Source organism: Mirounga angustirostris, unplaced genomic scaffold (assembly GCF_029215605.1).
Source record: "Mirounga angustirostris isolate CCGP_5_RB_7025 unplaced genomic scaffold, mMirAng1.0.hap1 SCAF_13, whole genome shotgun sequence".
Lineage (NCBI taxonomy): Eukaryota > Metazoa > Chordata > Mammalia > Carnivora > Phocidae > Mirounga > Mirounga angustirostris.
This window is the reverse complement of record NW_026991721.1, coordinates 108,309,574-108,329,822: the sequence shown is the minus strand read 5'-3', so window position 1 is coordinate 108,329,822 and position 20,249 is coordinate 108,309,574. Positions and strand designations below refer to the sequence as shown.

General features: G+C 45.0%; 1 protein-coding gene across 10 annotated transcripts in view; it reads left to right on the top strand.

Annotated features, from left to right (window-relative positions):
* YAP1 (Yes1 associated transcriptional regulator) overlaps nt 1–20,249 on the top strand; it is a 126,153-nt gene that overhangs the window by 23,485 nt on the left and 82,419 nt on the right. The gene's annotated exons all lie outside the window — the stretch shown is intronic.

Sequence of the window (20,249 nt, the reverse complement as noted above, 5' to 3'; positions counted from 1 at the left end):
TGTCTCCTGTTAGCACAGACACGGTGAGTTCCGAGGCCACCCCTGGGAGCGTCTCCTGCTTCCCGCGGGCGGTGCTGGCCGTGGCTGGCCGGGCCCCGCAAGCAGCCCCACACTTTTCCCAGATCTTTGGGGATCTCTTCTTCACTGTTTTAATTTAATTTTGGACTGTTTTGATTGTCAAGTGTAACTTAGAGTTTTTTCTTTACACCCATTGTAGGCGGTAATACCAATTGCTGATGGTATCTCGGTGCTTTCTTCATTCCAGGGTGTGGAAGAAGGCTGATGTTCTGTGAGTAGGGTAGTGATTTGCATGAAGCTTTCATTTGAGAGAAAAACATAGGAAGACACTTCCTTTTGAGTGTGTGTTGTGTGTACCCCCTTTGATCTGACTGCTCTTACTGCTTTACCGTTAGGGTCATTGTGTCTTGAAGGCTTGCCGTGTGAGTACTTAGCAGGAGCACTCACCAGGCCTCATCTCTAGTGCTCTGTGTGGTCTCGGATGGGTCGTATAGATAGATGGCACGTCTTCCTTGAAGAGGTGAGGAGACATACAGATTCACCACAAACTGTTTCTGTTCAGTCGATAGCTGTCTCCTTACGATCATAAAAGTTTTTTAGTTTTGGTCCTACAACAGATCTTTTGGTAGACTGAGTTAAGTCTGCACTATATTTCCCATAGAGGCTCGTTCAGTATTGAGTACTCATTTCGGGATTAACAAACACTTGGTGAACTAATATAGGATGCTTTATTTATTTACTTATTTTTGCCTAGAAAAAGATGTTTCATCTGCCTTTTGTGTGCTTAAATTTCTTTACCGTGTTCCTTAGAAGAAACGACACCAATAAGGATGAATTACCTACTCCTACGAAAGCTTCCTGAGGGATTATGATTATCAAATAGTTGTTGAAAGAAGTGAGAAGAGTTTGTAGATTTCATGCATATTTACGTACTCCTTCATATACTTAAACACACGCACCGAGCTGTGAAATGGGTGGATTTTTGTGTCACACGGTTGGCCGTTCAGGGCTTCCCCCTCCTGCCACCACGCCCACCTGCTGCTCGACCGAGGCGCCCTCGTTACGTCTGTGTGTATGCAGTGGAGCGTGTGAGAGTGCTGCTCGGGCTGCAAACGGAGCCTCTCTTCGCCCTGTGTGACCCGGCCTTTTTCACTGCTAAGAGCCAGTCACGTAGTGCAGATGCGAAGAGAGAAGAGCTTGCACGGACATCTTGCTTTATCTGAAAATCAGTGTTTCAGTCCAACAGATTACATGTCAGTGCCTATGCACTGGATTACAGTCAGTAAGGATTTCATTTAGGCTCGTGTCGTCCTGCTCTTAACAAAATAACTGAAGGGACGCCTGGGTGGCTCAGTCGGTTAAGCATCTGCCTTCGGCTCAGGTCATGATCTCAGGGTCTTGGGATCGAGTCCCGCATCGGGCTCCCTGCTCAGCAGGGAGTCTGTTTCTCCCTCTCCCTCTGTCTCTTCCCCCTGCTCGTGCTCTCTCTCTCAAATAAATAAATAAAATCTTTAAAAATAAATAAATAAATAACTGAAAACAGTAGCAGATTCAAGTGGACACTCATTATGGTCATTTCCTTAGTGGATCTGTCCTACTTGGAATTTCCCACCTCTGGGAATGTTAAGCAACAGGAATGGCTTTGTTCATAGTACCTGATGAAGACAAAGTGGACTTGGTCGTAAAGACACGCGGGGTCAGCACAGCGGCTGTGCGGCCTGTCAGGTGCGCCCTGGGAGGCCCTCCAGCGTTGGCAGGCCGCGAGCGTGAGTGCGTGCGGGGGGCGGCATGACCTCCCGGCCGCCTTCTGGCTCCAGGCCTGTGCTCAGGAGTCCTAATGGAATCTCTTCGAGCACTGGAAGTCATGATACCAGACGAGCCCATTGAAAATGAAAGCTAAAAATTCACGGCATTGGAAAACTTTATTTACACCCACCCACACATAATTTTTCCCCAACTGTGCCCCAAATTAGTTCAAGTGATAAGAGTTTTTAACATGATCTTGGGGCTGACTTATTTCCATGGGAGGAAAATATTTCATCGTATAAATTTAAGTAGGGAAAACATAGTTTTATTTAAGGAAAGTTACCTCTTGACATTTTAGGAACTCCGGTGTTGTTTACATTAAGATACCCGTTGTGTAAATTTTAAATGAGGTTTACTGATTTTGCTAGGATGCCTATTTTAAAGTACAGAATCAGCTTCTGCTTTCAGGAATTCAGCCTAGTGTTTCAGATGAGAGCGTGTGCATTGCAACATTATTTATCTATTTTTGTAAAGGGCTGTTAATCACTTGGTGCCGTCCTGTCTGGGTCGTGTGCTTGTGGATTGTCTGCATGAAATCTCTTGATACGGCCTCTCATTTCTGCAAAAAGTTTTCCTATATTTTTAGCCCCCCACCCTAGTGTGAAGCTAAATTATTTAATAGAAATATTTAGACACCAGAGCTGACTGTTAATGAGATCTTTATTGCACGTGCTGCTCCACTCTCTTTGGAACCAGGGCAGTGTTTAAAAGCAAATGCCAATGTTGTTATGAAATCTAATTCATTTATCCTGCGTTTGGCCAAAACCTAGTCACTCGCACTCTCTTTCTCTCTCCTGTTTCTAGGCACATGGGCTGTTGTTGAAAGGAACAGTTAGTATGTCCAGTTTTGTTTCCACGTTGTCTTTTGAGGTTTGAAGTTTTGCAGGATACTTGATTTTTGATGGAACTGTCATTTAATGCCTCTTGAATGGTTCTGCAGGAGTGTCAGCATGGGTTGTAAACTGGAGCTCTCGTGTGAAATGTGACACTGTGACCTCTTGATCCCGAGGCCCGGAGTGTTGCCAACTGAACCAAACCCTGCTGTTTCCTAAGAATAGAGGTACTCTGCTTACGGATTGGAGTTCCGCTCAGTGCTCATGATGTTCTCCAATAATTGGTCAGAATCCCAGATACCCTGGTTGGTTTTGTACGTCAGTGAGTGGCCTGACTCCTTTGTGGGGAGGAGAGGGGGATGTGCACCATTTCTTCAGAGTTGCCGAAGGAGTTCTGGAGGGCCAGCTGCACTGCTAGGGCAGACCTGCCCCTCCAGAAGGTGTCTTCAGGTGCGCAAAGAAGTCTGTGGTAACGTTATCCCTGACCCACTTGAAACACGTGGTAAACGTACCGTCATAGTCTTCATCCTTGCAAACTGAAACCCTGGAAACCATCAGTACTGAACTGAGAAAATAAAGAAGGCATAGAAAAGTTGGTGGGAAGCGTGAGAAGTAGGTTCGTCCGGGAGGCGTGAAATATTTGTAAAAGATTGACCATATCTTTCATCCTGTTAGTTTGAACTGTTCACAATCCAAACACAGCCTCACAGGCCTGCATTTGATGGACAAGGTTCAGGATTCTTGTTCTCAGATCCAAGCTGCTTTCTGTGTCTTTTCTACTTTTTCTACTCCTTTGCTTATTCCTCTTGTCCTTTATGCTCTTCAAAATTGGCGGTGCTTTGATGCCGGAGTATTTTGGAGTCTTTCAGGGACAAAGTGGTTGCAAGATCATGGTCCACCAGAGGGATGCAGACGAGAAGCCCTCTTACCTGACCCAAGTAGTTAAGAAAGGTCACACTTGAGAGAACTTTGCTTAGGTTGCCTTAGTTGAGTCAGATTTGCTTGTTACAAATTAGTGAAGACACGTATAAGCAGTGTACAAGTCAGCGGGACCACTCACCTGGAGATGGGGGTCCGAAGCCTGGCTCCAGATCTCCTTTCTAGCCTTGCTTCCGTTTACCACCTCCCCCGGCCCCCAGCGTGCACCCCCAGTGAGTGTGTGCGAGTTCAGGCCCTTGTGCCCACTGTTAGGGCTGCTCACCTGAGGAGGTCTCCTCAGCCTCTGCCCATTTTTTATTTTAGTCATTTAAGGCTCAGACACTGGCCCAAATTCTTCCCTAACTGTGTTGACAGTATTTGAGCCTCCCCATCTCAACTTCTGTAGTTTTTTTTTTTTTTTTTTTAAGTTTTACCCATTTATATTAGAGCAAGAATGCAGGAGGAATGGGCAGAGAGAAAGTGTCCAGCAGACTCCCTGCAGAGCCCGAAGCGGCGCTGAATCCCAGGACCCTGAGATCACGACCTGAGCTGAAGCCAGGAGACGGACGCTTAACTGACTGAGCCCCCCAGGCGCCCCTGAGCTCTTAGGTTTGATGAAAGAAGGTCCACGCCGCAGAGAAATAAGGTCCTGTGCTGGGACTTGTACGCTTCGGTGGGGCTGTAGCTCTGATTCTTCTTCTGACACAGCCCCTGGCCGCTGATGCTCACACGGTGTTGAATGAGATTGAAACACCTCATCTGGCTTTTCCTCTACCCAGGTGAATTTCACGGGCATGATTTACCCTAAAATCCATCCACAGTAATAACAAGAATGACTGTCATTTGTTGAGTGTTTATTGTGTGCCAGGAACTGGTTTAAGTCCTTCCTGTGGAGCCACTCAGTGAATCCTCACAGCAACTCTGTTATCCCCATTTTACCGATGTGGAAACTAAGGCAGAGATCCTGTAGCAAATAGGTGACGCAGCTGGGTTCCAGCTCTGCCAGGCTGGTGCCAGGATCCATGCTCTCACCCACTGTTCTGTACTAAAATATGAGTGACTGTTTAGCCAGGCGTTGTGCTGTGTCCTTGAAGCTGTTCTTCTCATACGGTCTGCATCGTGGCTCGTGGGGATTTGTGGTGTGACGTAATAGAACACTCCTGCTCGTCATCTCGAGATACAAATTTTAGTCCATATTCTGGCACTATAAGGAAATAAGATAATTTCCCATAAGAAGTAACCAGTGTCAGCAAGGATGAGGAGAAAGGGGAACCTCCTCCTACACTGTTGGTGGGAACGCCAACTGGTGCAGCCAGTGTGGGAAACAGTGTGGAGGGTCCTCAGAAAATTGCAGACAGAGGTGCCCTACGATCCAGTCACAACTGGTATTTACCCAAAGAATATTAAAACAGTAATTCGAAAAGATACATGCACCCCAGTGTTTACAGCAGCATTATCTACAATCGCCAAATTATGGAAGCAGCCCACGTGTGCACCGACAAATGAGTGGATAAAGAAGAGGTGGGTACGTGTGCGCACACACACACGGGAATATTACTCAGACACAAAAAAGAATGAAATCTTGCCATTGGCAACGACATGATTGGAACTGAAGAGTATTATGCTAAGTGAAATAAGTCAGTCAGAGAAAGACAAATACCGTATGACTTCACTCATGTGGAATTAAAAAAAAAGAACAAAGAAAAAAAGAGACAAAAACCCCAGACCCTTAACGAAAGAACACAGAGGGGAGGTGGGCGGGATGGGGATGAAGGAGGACACCTACTGTCGTGAGCACCCGGTGATACACAGAACGGGTGAATCGCGGTCTTGTACACCTGGAGCTAATATAACACAGTATGTCAGCTACGCTGGAACTAAAGTAAAAAACTCAGGTTTAAAAGAAAGGCAATAAGTTAGAATGAGAGAGTTTAGCTTTAATAGTATTTAATTCTAAATCACTCATATAAAAATAAGCCTTGTATGGTAACTCCATAAGGGGTTAAGTACCCTGAGATTGGCCCTTCAAGCAGTGATAGGAAAATCCTTACGTGTGTGCACCAGGCGATGTCCAGTTGATGAAAAAATTATGTTACTTTGAAAGGAGAAGAAGATAATTTCCTCCCATTAGGGAGTGTACATGCTAGAGTATGGAGTTAATTAAAATGATCTTTCTGGGTCTCTCCTACCTTTTGAAATCATTAAATTCAGTTGCTAATACGGATTCCTGAAGGACACGAACTACACCCTGTTCGCGGAAGGAAGATGGGCGTCTGGGCCCCTGATGAGCAAAGGAGCGTGGGCTCTTGTTAGTGCGGGGGTCTCTCCGCCCCTGAGAAGGTCCCTTGTGGGGTTTTATTTTAGGGTTTTTAGGAAGTCTTTTTTTCCTACCATCCTTTTCTTCTACTGAAGAATTATTCTAAAAATTATTCAATAGTTTTTAACAAAAATTTTATAACCTTGTATTTATATTTAATAGTAGTTTTCTCTGCCAGTGACAACATGGGCTTTAAAAAAATTGATACATGAAAAAAAAAAGAAATTAGAATGATAGTCATGAAAAAAGAGATGGAACACATTTACTATTTAGGCTATAGAAGTTGTTTGAGTATCTTGTGGAATTGTGGTAAAACAAAGCTTTAGAAAAGTCTTTAAAAAGCTTTAAAATCATCCTTGTGACTTTTCTAAGTGTACTATGACTATCCTTGATTATTTAGAATAATTAGTACAGGGTACAGTCTGTGTTAGAAATAAGAATTCTTAATGGTTTTAGTTTGTTTTAAATTGTAGCCATTTCGTAGCACGAGAAAACAGGGCATGCATAAACCTGAGACACTTGGTTGTTTCTTAGCTGACTTGTAAGAGAGATTGCAGCTTTGATCTCTAAATTGCAAGTAAACATCCTGACTTATCTGTAAATACCTGGCTTCAGGGCTCTCTAGGAGCCTAAGAACACCGCTGGTTTGAAAGCTGAAGGAAGTGTAGGCTTATGACAGCCAGCCCGTGTTTCTGCAGAAGGAGGGCAGGTTTGGATTCAGTTTATCTGTCTGGAAAATCTTGTGTAATAGATAAGAACTGACGGAACAGGACCTACAACTGCGTCCTGCTCAGCAGTGGTTCGTTCGGTCCAGTCCGTCCTGTGTGTGGCTGTATGCTTGGTGGCTTGGGGACGGCCTGGGTGCACCGGGTTACGGACCCCGGCTCTGTGTCCGGTCGGGGGCAGCTGTACAACACTGGGACGCTCAGACTGGACAGGCCCGCGTAGAGGCGCTCCGACTGTTCTCTGGACGGCTCGCTGGCGTCTGAAACGTCTGTTGCCAGTTACCCGCCATTTCATCAGTCCATTGTTAAGGAGAAATGCAAATTCCATTTTTTATTGCACCGGTGGTGGAGGTTCAGTGAAGGGGGAGAATTAGAAAAACAGAAAGACCGAAAAGACCCAAATGAGTTACGCATGAGTCGGTACTGGTTGATACCATCTGTCTGTGTTTTCAGGCTCTGTGCTCCGTGCGTGCGTCCTTGGGTGCGAGCAGACCGCTCCCTGGTAAAGGTGTAGCACGAGGGAGCTTGTTCCTACTGCTCTTTGTGGTGTTCTGGTCGATTGTCTTGTATGTGTAGTTTTTATTACACTTTGAAGCATGGGTTTCTTTAAGTTATTAAAGTGACCACGGTGGGCAAAACACCATACTGGAGGATATGGAGGAAACTTGAGATTGTTTCCCCAAAGCAGTGCATTAAAGGAATATGAGCCCGTTCTGATGGTGATCACACCAGCCAGTGGTCAACCTACAGCTTCCTGAACGAGCTGTTACGGGGTCAGAATTTGAAGGGGCTGCAGGACAAGAGAGCGAAGAGGCCTGGTTTGTGCAGGGAGATGCAGTCAGAGGAGTGTAATGTGTGCTGGGTAAGGAGTGGACCGCCCGTCTGCAGGAGAGAACAGAAGCTGGTGAGATAGGCTGGGGGTCCTTAACGGCCCCACGTCCCCACCGACGCTTGTCGTCCGTGTTTTGGTGGTCGGCCTCCCCCATGGGTGTGAGGCGGTAGCTGGTGTGGTTTTCATTTGTGTCCCCGGGGGCTGTGGTGACAGCATCTTTTCCTGTGCTCATTGACCTTTGCATCTTCTTTGGAGAAAGGTCTACTTAAGTTCTTCCTTCCCTTTTTCATTCAGGATCATAATCATAGTGAACATGTTGAACCCTGGTTTATTCCTTTGTGATAGAGGAGGAGTTTAGAGCCTGTGAAGACCCTTGAGGAAGGACATGTGAGGGGACACATGAAAGAGCAGCACTTTTCTGTACTTTGCATTAGCACAAGCTAGGTTATGCTGGGTAGCAGATGACCCAGAGATTTCAGTGCCTGAACTCTTTCTCATTCACAGAATAATTTCGGTGATCTGGCGGCTTTCCAGGGTGCTCCATCCCCGTGGTGACTCAGGCATCCCGGGTGTATCTCTTGGGTGACATTGCCACGTGGCCCTTTAGTGTCATCGCAGAAAGGACAGAGAAATGCAAGATTCACACCTGTTGTTGTCTGTGCTTTGGGCCTAAAGAGAAACAGTTTCTCATAGCCCCTTGGTAAGAACAAGCCGCTAGACCTCTCCTCACTTGGAAAGAGCATAGGAAATGTGAGAGCATTTGGGGATTTTTTTGGTGATAAGTAGAAGTTTCTGTCATATAGAGATAATAGAGATTTCTGAATTTGGAATCAGAGTTACAGAATTTGATTCTTAATAAGTAGACATTAAGAGTATTAGCGTTTTCTAATGTCTCTTCCGCAGTCTTGGAAGTTGAACCATATCCGTGCTTATTAACAGCGTGGATGTTCTGCACATTTAGAAGTGTGTAGCCATCCTTATCCTGGCGATTCATGTATTCCTAGATCTAGTCTTGCTTTTAAAACTGTTCTGTTTATCTCCATTGGCCTGGTATTTGTGTTTTTGGTTTATTATTATTTTTTTTAAAGATTTTATTTATTTGAGAGAGAGAGAGCACAAGCAGGGGGAGGGGCAGAGGGAGAAGCAGGCTTCCCTCTGAGCAGGGAGCCCGATGCGGGCTCGATCCGACGACCCATGAGATCACGACCCGAGCCAAAATCAGGAGTTGGACACTGAACCAGCTAAGCCACCCAGGCACCCTGGCCTGGTATTTGTTAAATGATAACGTTTTAATGTAGCATGTTAGCTACGGGACTCTTAGGAGTAGAATGTGATCTTTATTAAGACTTAACCATGGTTGGTTTAGTCCTCTCGATCCCCGGAGGCACTTGGTAAGTCTAGAGATGTATTTGATCACTAGAGTCATGTTAATCTTTTTCAGCCAGAGGGCTTTAGTGGAAATCTACTTGGGCTCCTTTATTGGAGCGGACAGAAACCACCCCTGAGGTACCTCATGTTGCCCCTTCTTTGGGGAGTGCTTTTCTTGCCCTTTCAACCAGCTCATTGCACAGCTCGGAAGTTACCTCCTCTGTGTGTCCTCTGTGTCCCCAGGCTGGACCCAGAATCTCTCCAAAAGTACCATGAGCTTCCTTCTCTATCCTTGTTTATTAAAATGTCCTCGTTGTGGCTCTTCTCCTCTAGTAGGAAACTTCTCCAGGTCGGGAACCATGTCTTACTCATTTTGATGTCAGCAGTACTTGGCATTTAGTATATGTTCAGGAAGTGTTTTAAATGAATTACAGCTCAGATATTACTGCTCAGTTTGGATTTAGTTTTTTTGGTGTGGTATGGGAGAGGTTTGGGCTTGCAGAGGAAAAAGCTGATTGGAAGGGGACTTGAATTCTAGTTCTCCTTCTTCCGGATACTCTGTCATGGTCTCTGGCACAGGGTCAAGCCCATCATGAACCTCAGTTCTGTCCTCTAAAAAGCGAGGGAGGATTGGACTTAGGTCAAGGACAGTGCTCACCCTCCAAGCATTGTGTCACTACCCGCTTAGCTGGAGGCCAGACCGCCCTACTGAACACAGCTGTGTGTCCACGAGTGGCCAGGAGAGGCCTTTGCGTAACTTCCAGATATTTTCCCTGTAGTTTAAGGCAGTTATTATTAGTAGTTAATAGTAAATAAATACCAAACACTCAGAATCCCAATGAGGAGGTCCCTTCACTTACTTGTAAAGGGACTTGTGTAGGGCGCGCTTTCTTCTTTATTGCTGACTTGGACGTGAAGTGTCCCGCCCAATGTGGGTCACATACCGTCCACAGTGAGCACCTGTCACCTGGCTAATGAAGAGCTTCCAGATGCTGATAAAATGGCTTTGCTGTGAGTTGTTTTTCAACCTCTGAGTCATTGGCATCAAAGCACTTGTAGATGCTGCTTCTCCCAGTGACCTTGATGTCAGCAGGTGTTGGGACAGGTAGGCGGTGCCCACACCTTTCATTCTGGGCTCCCTAGACCAAGCTCCGTCTGCCTGTGGTTTAGGAGATCAGTCTGGGTGTTGCCTGCGGAAGCCGTGCTGCCCTGTGAGTCAGGAAATGTGTGTTACAGTCTCATGGCAGGCACTTAATGGCTTTCTCTCCACTTCCTCGTCTGTAAAATGGGACAGTTGGTCTGCAGGTTTCTCTAGTCCTGACACTGGGCTGTTCTATTTAAGTTAACCTTTTGATCTCCACAATTCTTTTATTTGTACTGACGTAATCACCAATTAGGGATGCAGAAGACTCGAGCTGTGCCTGGAACATAAGTGAATGATCTGAGTTACAGTCCAGAGTCTGCCTAAATCGGGAGAAGTAAGTTGTGCTGTCTTCAGGTGATGGAAGAGAGACTTGGAACAGCCCCTGTCAGAATAGATACTGCATATTCTGCTTTTCTTCCCAATCCCTGACTCGAGTTTGTTATTCTGTGCCTTAGTCTATAAAAGAAAGGAAAGCAAAGCAAATAATTAGAAACATTTTGTAGACTTAGAATCCCTATAAACTGAAATGTTTCTCTCCATCTTTGTCCCCCTGTACCAAGTATCATGATCAGTGTTAGGAACTTGAACGTTTAAATGATTGGATAGTAAGTAAAACGCTGTAACAATTTCTTAAAAGAACATTAAGATAGTTTCAGGAGACCTAAACTGGTTACTGAAAGAACAAAAAGTTTTGGGATTTTTCCCCACCAATTTTATTGAGGTAGAATTGATGTACAGCAACATACAAGTTTAAAGTTTAAGGTGCAAAACGCCATGATGTGACTTATACATAGTGTGAAATGGTTACTGTAAGTAAGTCTAGTGAACATCCGTCATCTTCGGTAGATACAAAATAAAAAGGAAAAACATGGGGCAGGGAGAAGCCATGATCATGAGGGTGGTTCTCCTGGGGTGAGCTTGTCCATTGCTCTTGGGCCATTCTGATGCCTGCGATTTGAACTCAACTGTACACTCTCTCTTAGTGGGGAATTGGGGGGTGGGTGCATAGAAAAGAGAAGGAAGGGGTGCCCGGGAGCTCATTCAGTTGAGCATCTCAGTCTTGGTTTCAGCGCAGGTTGTGATCTCAGGGTCGTGGGATCCAGTCCCGTGTCGGGCTCCATGCTCAGCTCGGAGTCTGTTTGGGATTCTCTCCCTCTCCCTCCTGCTCACACTCTCTCTCAAATAAATAAATACATTATTTTTTTAAAAAACAGCACAAGACCTTTTTTCCTTGTGAGGACCCTCCGGGACTAAGTCTCCGAACCACTCCCACCTGTACCCTAGAGTGGTATTGATCATAGTGGTCATGCTGTGCGTCCTGCCTCCGGGACTTCGAGCTCTCACAGCCTCACCACCTCCCTGCAGTTGCCCTCCCTTCACCCCCACCCCCACCCCGGCCTCATCTCTTTCTAGGAGTTTAGTTTTTTCCCTTTCAAGATTCCACGTCTTAAAACCTTACACATCGGGGCACCTGGGTGGCTCAGTCGGTTGAGCTACTGCCTTCGGCTCAGATCATGGTCCTGGAGTCCCGGGATCGAGTTCCGCATCGGGCTCCCTGCTCGGCAGGGAGTCTGCTTCTCCCTCTGACCCTCCCCCGTCTCATGCTCTCTCTCTCTCTATCTCATTCTCTCTCTCAAATAAATAAATAAAATCTTTAAAAAAAATAAAAATAAATTTAAAAAAAAGACTTTATTCCTTTAAGGGGCGCCTGGGTGGCTCAGTTGGTTAAGCGACTGCCTTCGGCTCGGGTCATGATCCTGGAGTCCCGGGATCGAGTCCCGCATCGGGCTCCCTGCTCAGCGGGGAGCCTGCTTCTCCCTCTGACCCTCCTCCCTCTCATGCTCTCTCTCTCCTCTCATCCTCTCTCTCAAATAAATAATTAATTAATAAATTAAATTAAATCTTTAAAAAAAAAAACCTTACACATCTTACTGCATGAGATCGAACAGTCTTTGTCTTTCTCTTAGCATTATGCCCTCAAGGTCCATCCCTGTTGTCACAAATGGCAGAATTCCCTTGGTTTTTTTGGTGGCTGAGGCATATTCCATTGTATGTGCATATACACCTAGGTTCTTCATCCATCCACGTGTAGGTGGACATATACGTTGTTTCTACATCTTGGCTACTGTAAATGATACTGCTGTGAACTTGGGAGTGCAGAGATCTTTTTGAACCTCGTGTTTTTGTTTTCTTCAGATAGATATCCAAACATGGCATTGCTGGACCATACAGTGTCTCGGTCTTTAGCTTTTTGAGGAACCTGCCCATGGTTTTCCATCGTGGCCGCTCAGCTTACTGTTCCACCCGCCTCGCACGAGGGCCTCTCCCACCCAAACCACCTCTTGCTGTCCCGTCTTCGAGGCCAGCCGTGCTGACGTGGTGAGGGGCCGTCTCACTGTGCTTGCGGGGCCCCGAAGATAAGTGATACTAAGCACCCACTGGCCATTGGTGTATCTTCTTCAGGCAAATGCCTGTTTAGGTCCTCTGTCCATTTTTAATTAGATTAATTTTTTTTTTCTATTAAGTTTTATGAGTTCCCTGTATATTTTGGCTTATTAACTCCTTATTTTTTCCAAATCTGAAGGCTCGGTCTTTTCATTTTGTTCATTGTTTCTTTTACTGTGCAAATTTGGGATCTTTTATGGTGCCTAATGTTGGTGGTTTTCTCAAGGCCTTTTTTTACATAGTTTTGGAGGTTGCTTAAACTAGCAGTTTTTTGTTTGTGCCTTACTTTCCTTCCTCACCTTCCCTGCCTACAGAAGCCACCAAATTTTGTTTCTTTGGACATCTTCGTTATAGAAGAGCAAGTCCATTTTACCATTGATTGGCCATTTTCCTAATCTCTAACATGAATATGTTGGATTAAGAAATTCTGAGATCTTGAGGGGCTCTTCTAACAAATACTGGGTCTCTTCTCCCTGATGCTACTTTCTGATCATATAAAAATTCTCTTAAAACAGATGTATTTCTTTTTTTTTTTTTAAGACTTTATTTATTTGAGATAGAGTGCAGAGCAATAGAGAGAGAGAGAGAGCATGAGCGGGGTTGGGGGTGGGGAGAGGCAGAGGGAGAGGGAGGAGCAGACTCCCCACCAAGCAGGGAACCTGATGCAGGGCTCCATCGTAGGACCCCAGGATCATGACCTGAGCTGAAGGCAGACGCTTGACTGGTTGAGCCACCCAGGTGCTGCCCCTACAGATGTGTTTCTACTTTAACTCATGCATCTGAAATGATCATGTAATAGAATCAGAGTTTGGCTTTTTTTTTTTTTTTTTTTTTTAAGATTTTATTTACTTGACAGAGAGAGGCACAGCGAGAGAGGGAACACAAGCAGGGGGAGTGAGAGAGGGAGAAGCAGGGGGAGTTTGAGAGGGAGAAGCAGGCTTCCCGCTGAGCAGGGAGCCCGATGCGGGGCTCAATCCCAGGACCCTGGGATCATGACCTGAGCCGAAGGCAGACGCTTAATTGACTGAGGTACCCAGGCGCCCGGAGTTTGGCTTAATACTAATAGTAAAATGAATTCTCAGATCCTTAGATTTCTTCTCTGCCTTAGTACTTGTTATGATGGTCTGGTCCTTTTTCTCCACGATGTGTCACGCTTCCATAGAGCGTCATAAATCTGCACGATTCCACGAATGTTCTTTTGTTCTTTAGACATTTATGAACGTAGATTATGTATGGCGAGTCCTGAGCCCTCGCTACCTTACCGTCTAGTGGAGGCTGAAGAACATGCATGTAGAGTCTTGGATCATGTGCTGGCAGCCGTGTGGACGTGTTCAAGGGAGGAGGCGAGGGCTGCTGGAGCTCCCAGGGGCTCAGTGGAGGTGGGGCGAGCCCAGGAGCCATCCTGGGAATGGGCATTTGAGCCGGCCTCGAAGGCTTTTGCCGGGGTGGGGGTTGGGGAGTTGAAGGCCAGGATGCTGTGAGTAGTAGAGGCAGGGAGACGTGGAACAGTCTGTGGCTGAAGTTTTCCCTCAGGTGTAAAGTGTTTCCTATTTCAAGAATTTTAGAGTCTGCTTTTCCATTGGTGATTTGAGTCCTCTCTCCACTGGGACTTTGTCCGGACAGACTGGGGCCTTCCAGGGGGGCCTTGTCCCAACCCCTTTGGTGCCACTCTGATAGCTGGTGAGTGTCCAGCAGCTGCGCCATTCAGCCCTGAGCAGCGGGGACGCTCGCTTCCCGGGGCTGCGCCCGCGGCCCACTCGGCCCTGCCCCTTCTCACGGGCGGCGTGCTGTATAAAATGTTCAGTGAAAACCTTTGCTTAGAAGCCCTTTTTTTTTTAAGATACAAAGAAATACCTTTTATGTCATACGGAGGTATTTCAGCCTTCTCACCTTAAAAATCTAGTGGTTCTGACACTATTTTAAAGAATCCATTATTTTTAGGGGCGGCTGGGTGGCTCAGTCGTTAAGCGTCTGCCTTCGGCTCAGGTCATGATCCCAGGGTCCCGGGATCGAGCCCCACATCGGGCTCCCTGCTCCGCGGGAGGCCTGCTTCTCCGTCTCCCACTCCCCCCTGCTTGTGTTCCCTCTCTCACTGTGTCTCTCTCTGTCAAGTAAATAAATAAAATCTTTTTTTTTCTTTTAAGATTTTATTTATTTATCTGAGAGAGAATGGGAGACAGAAAGCATGAGAGGGGGAGGATCAGAGGGAGCAGCAGACCCCCTGCCGAGCATGGAGCCTGATGCGGGACTCGATCCCGGGACTCCAGGACCACGACCCGAGCCGAAGGCAGTCGCCCAACCAACTGAGCCACCCAGGCGCCCAATAAATAAAATCTTTAAGGAAAAAAAAAAGAATCCATTATTTTTATTTAAGTATATTACATGTGAATTACAAGTCTAACAAAATGATATATAACCAAATAAAGTTCCTGCTTTTGTGAACCTCTCTGTTATTGATCATTTGTGTTCACAAAAGAGAATTTTAAAGAGAATTTTAGTGAAACTCCCGATCTAGGAACCAGCGTCCTCGTGTTTTAGATTCCTGGAGCTTGGGCGTGTTCTCAGTAAGCTGATAGGTGTTTGGCATCTTCATCCACAGAGGAGAGCTGCCCTCTTCCTGCACAGGAGCTCTTCCTGGAAACAGGCGCCCGAGAACTACGTAGTCTGACCAGCAGCCTGTTCCTTGAGCCGCATCTCATGCACAATCCAGGATCCAGCCCACTAACCTGCTCTGAGTTTGCATGTCTGTGACTCTTGTTTCCAGGATTGCCTTCTCGTTAATTGCCTCGTAATGGCCATAGCTGTGACTTCTGTAACATATTCTACCAATATCCAAAAAAAATCCCCTTCAAGAAGGTGTTAATATATTTCATAGTATAACTGAATTTCATAGTCATTTAACTTGCAAGGTTCCAAGAAGAAAACTGTATTTTCAGTGACAGGATCACATTTCAGTTGCAACTTTAAAAAGCAAGTTGAATGCTGGTTTTCAGCCTGAACAAATGTTCTCATTCTGGTGACTGGGGAATTTGCAAAGTGAGTTTTCTATTTTTAATGAACATGTTAAGTCCAGAGGAGACAGAAGAGAGGCATTTAATCTGTATTTATAATTCAGGGTTGATAGACTACTGCATATTCTCTGTACTTAATGAGGTCAGCGTGGCCTGGACGAGTGTCTAGCTTTCGTTTTCTTAAAAAAAAGCAGCATGGCATGCCTACACGAAGAGAACTTAATGGGTAGAGGGAAGATGGGTGGTGGCTACTTGGCCATGGATGAAAGAATCCTACTCCCTCTTTGCCACATTTAAAATACATAGGCCTGGCAAACCACCTTATTAGTGTCTGTAGTACTTCTTCATGTAGGGTTTGTTCATGTCTTCATTATCAGTTAATACCAATAACGAGTTTAGTTAAGTGGGTCTGTCACTCCATTCAACATAAATTTTCCCCACGTGTCCATCGACTGATGAATGGATAAAGAAGATGTGGTGTATGTACACAACAGAATATTACTCAGCCATAAAAAGAATGAAATCTTGCCATTAGCAATGACACAGGTGGAACTAGACAGGATTATTCTAAGTGAGGTAAGTCAGTCAGAGCAAGACAAATACCATATGATTTCACTCATATGTGGAATTTAAAAAGCAAAACAAATGAGCAAAGGGGAAAAAGAAAACCGAGAGGCAAACCGAGAAACAGACTCTGAACTACAGAGGACACACTGATGGTGACCAGAGTGTAGGTGGGTGGGGGGATGGGGAAACGGGATGGGGATGAAGGAGCGCACCTGTCATGATGAACAGCAGGTGATGTATGGAAGTGTTGAATCCCTGTATTGTACACCAGAAACTAATACTACACTGTATGTTAACTAACTGGAATTTAAATAATAAAACAATTAAAAATTTTTTCAGGTGTTACCATCAGATATTTATTTACTTTGAAAATGGTTATATGGGGGCACCTGGGTGGCTCAGTTGGTTAAGCGACTGCCTTCGGCTCAGGTCATGATCCTGGAGTCCCGGGATCGAGTCCCGCATCGGGCTCCCGGCTCAGCGGGGAGTCTGCTTCTCCCTCTCCCGCTCCCCCCTCTTGTGCTCTCTCACTCTCTCTCTCTCTCAAATAAATAAATAAAATCTTAAAAAAAAAAAGAAGATGGTTATATGGATAAAATGGTTCAGTAGACATTCAGAAAGTGAAGTATTGGTTCTTATTTATTGGAAGCTGAAGTTGAGGTCCAGAAAGGTCAAAGAACTTGACCGAGGTTAGGTACCTGAAGTCTCAAGTAATTAAACAGAGTGCCCTTCCATCACCGTGTCATATTCTCTCTTCTGATCATGGAGCCTCTGGAGGCCTTGACAAAGGTTCAGAGTTAGCCAAGTAATATGCTCTAAAGTGACAGCTAACTATTAAATAACAGAACATCAAAATAAGACAATTTTTATATAACACTTAAGGAAAGGCAATTAAGGCTAACTAAGACTCTGTGCTTACTGCTCATTTCTGTAGAAACCATCTGTCATTGCTGATCATATCCTGAAAGTGCAGAGGAGAATACGTACAAGCTGGCTTGCAGGTTTGGGGTCCCTTGCCTAGTTATTTTGCTAATTTAGATGATTGAAGACATTCTGCAGTGTTACTAAACTATTGCGTAAGGCAAGTGGTGATTAAAGAAAAATGTATAAATTGTATTATTTTCATCAAAATGGTGGGGTTAGAGGGTGCCAGCAGTTCATGTTAAAAGTTCCATATATGTTTGTTTTGGTAGGCCCATCTGCCTACTTTGCTTAGAAGGGCTTATTGTGGGTTTTCTTTTTCTTTTTTAAAGATTTTATTTATTTGCCAGAGAGAGAGCATGAGCAGAGAGAGGGGGCAGAGGGAGAAAAAGGCTCCCCGCGGAGCAGGGAGGCCCATGCGGGACTGTATCCGGGGACCCTGGGATCATGACCTGAGCCAACGGCAGATGCTTCACCAGCTGAGCCACCCAGGTGCCCCAGAGTGTGGGTTTTCTTGACTGCCTTCCTGGCGCTCTACCGTCTGGGAAATATTTCCCAGACTGTTGTGCTGGTCCTGTGTTATTATTTTGGGTGGCTGAAATTCTGTTGTATTGACCGTCGAATGGTAGCCGTAGATGCGAGGTGAGTATGGTTCCGGGTTTGTCGGTAAATGTGGTTTCCTCACAATAGACACAGGAACCCGCAGAGTGAACAGATCCTTATTTGGAAGCCGCTGGTGTCTGATGAGTCGCAGGAAGCTGATGGTGGCTTTGTCGGACTGCCTCAACCTGTCTCGCTTCTCCGTCCTGCCGTGGCAGATGAGCTCAGAGTTGGCGCCCAGCACACCTGTTCGCTCCCCTTCGTGGCTTTTCTCCCACCGCCCAGGCTGACAGTTATAAGTGAGGGGGGCAGTCCTGCCAGTGTTTTCAAACAGGGTACAAGAAAGAGCACTTCTTGACGTCTGACATGTGGTAGTTTCACTGAAAACAGTATTTGCTGAGGAGTATCAATTTAAACAAAACAGGAATATGAGAAAACCAGCAGTCATCTTTTGAAGAGACTGGATTCTGTCTGGCTCTTCTGGGTAAATAAATGAATTCTGATTCTACGTAAGGATCTCAGACTGTGAAAGAATATGTAAAGTTGCTGGATCCTTTACTCTCTGATCTCACTGTGCTTAAAAATATTCCAGGTAATTCTGACGGAAGTGGTTAAAGGACTGCATTTTGAATAACATTTGCCTCTGAATTCCTCAGCTTTTTTTTTTTTTTTAATTTGGTCATAGTTCTGCCCCTTTTTTCCTTTTCTCTTCTTTTTTGAGGATTTTTTTTAAGAGAGAGGGAGCAGAGGGAGAGGGAGACAAGCAGACTCTGCTGAGCACAGAGCCCAACACGGATCTCAGTCTCACGACCCCGAGATCACATCATGAGCCGAAACCCAGAGTCGGCCGCCCAACCAGCTCAGCCACCCAGGCGCCCCTCTTTTTTTTAAGGTGACTCTTAAGGGAGCTTGGTTGACCTTCTAATTTAGAATCCGGAGACTTGTTCTTTTAACACAACTGTGAATCTCAGTATGTACGGTGACATCTTGTCATTGTATTATGAAATAAGAAGGATACAGATATACTTCTTTTGAACTCTTGGGGAGAATGTTTTCAGTCATTGTGGTGTTATGAATAGAATGTCACAGGCCGTAACTACGATAAAAGCCGTCTGGGATCAGGATTCAGAGAACTTTCTGTTTGTTTCAGGAAGCGCCCCCTTGAGTTTCAGCATTATTCTCATGACTGCACCTTCCTCACCCCTTCCCTGAGGAGTAAGCTTTTCCAAGGGGAGACACATTGAACATGTCACTCCTACGTGGCAACATGGCTAAGTCCTGGGGGTTTTTTTTGTTATTTTTGTTTTTTTGAGAGAGTGCACGAGATGAGGTAGGGTCAGAGGGAGAAGCAGACTCCCCGCCAAGCAGGGAGCCCGATGCGGGACTCGATCCCGGGACTCCAGGATCATGACCTGAGCCGAAGGCAGCCGCCCAACCAACTGAGCCACCCAGGCGCCCATGGCTAAGTCTTGTTTAAGTTGATTTCATACTTGTGAGCAAATGCTAATTTTATTTAACCTAAGGGCATGGGGTCAGATTAGAGTGGTGTACAATTTGTAGAGTAAAATCAGTTGTCATGTTTGCTTTTATGTGTTTTTGCCCATACTTGTTCATATTTTAGTCCAATTTTAATAGTCTCTAGTGATAGCTCACTTAATTAATTTTCAATTTAAGGTTCTGATTTCCAGTCATATAAAAAGCATGTTATCCTGAGGGCAGAGTACGTAAGTCTTTTCATCCTTATCAGGAAGTTGTAGTATGTGCACATCTCTGAACTTTTAAGGGTTCTAAAACTAGTCCCTGGTAGATCTATACAATTATAAAAAGCATATGGTTGTGGCTTAGGAATTGTAGCTCATACAAGGATTAGGTTGAACACAATGTGTCATTGTTCCTAGAACCAATTAAGCTTGTAGGTTTAGTTAGCTTGGGAACAGCCTCTAGCATGTGACTCTATAAATAACACTTGCACAACAAACATGGGCTTGATAAGTGAGCAGTAAATCCGGGCTGGCTGCCCACTCTTCTAACTTTTAAAACCAGTCCTGCCATCATCGTGTTTTGAGGGCCTGAGAGCAGTTACAGAACTTTTAAAATTAAAATGTTCCTCATGTCTATTTTGTACTATTCCTGGTTTTCCAGTTTAAATCTTACTTTTGTTGTTTCCTAAAAGTCAACTTTTCTTAATAAAAAGAATCCTTTAGTTTGACTACTTGGCTTTTCATTAGATTTTAGGTTTTATAGTCTTACACATCTGTAAGTACGAATTGTCTTACTTTCTTTAGGAATAATGGTGATTTGTTTGCTCAGATGTCTCTAACATAGAAGCAGAACACACTTCTGTCATTTCATTTTTGTTTACCTTTATTGGGAAGAATTAGCAAATTTTTTTTTTTTTAATGAGACTGGTCATTTTGTTTCAACACTTTTTTTTTTTTTTTTAACTTTTATTTATTAAGGAATCTCTACCTCCAGTGTGGGGCTTGAACTCACAGTCCTGAGATCAAGAGTTGCATGCTCTGCTCACTGAGCCAGCCGGGCACCCCGGAGAAATTAAGAATTTCTATCCCCTCCCATAAGCCTGTGCAGCAAAGATAATTTCACAAAGATGCATTTTATCGAGGGTTACTGTAAGCAGGTCACTTGTGCTGAATGTTTTGGTTTTCCCCTATTGCAACACGATGAAGAAGGTCTGAAAGGTGTTTTAGGAGATTAAACACTTGTCAGGTGTATTTTTAGAAAGT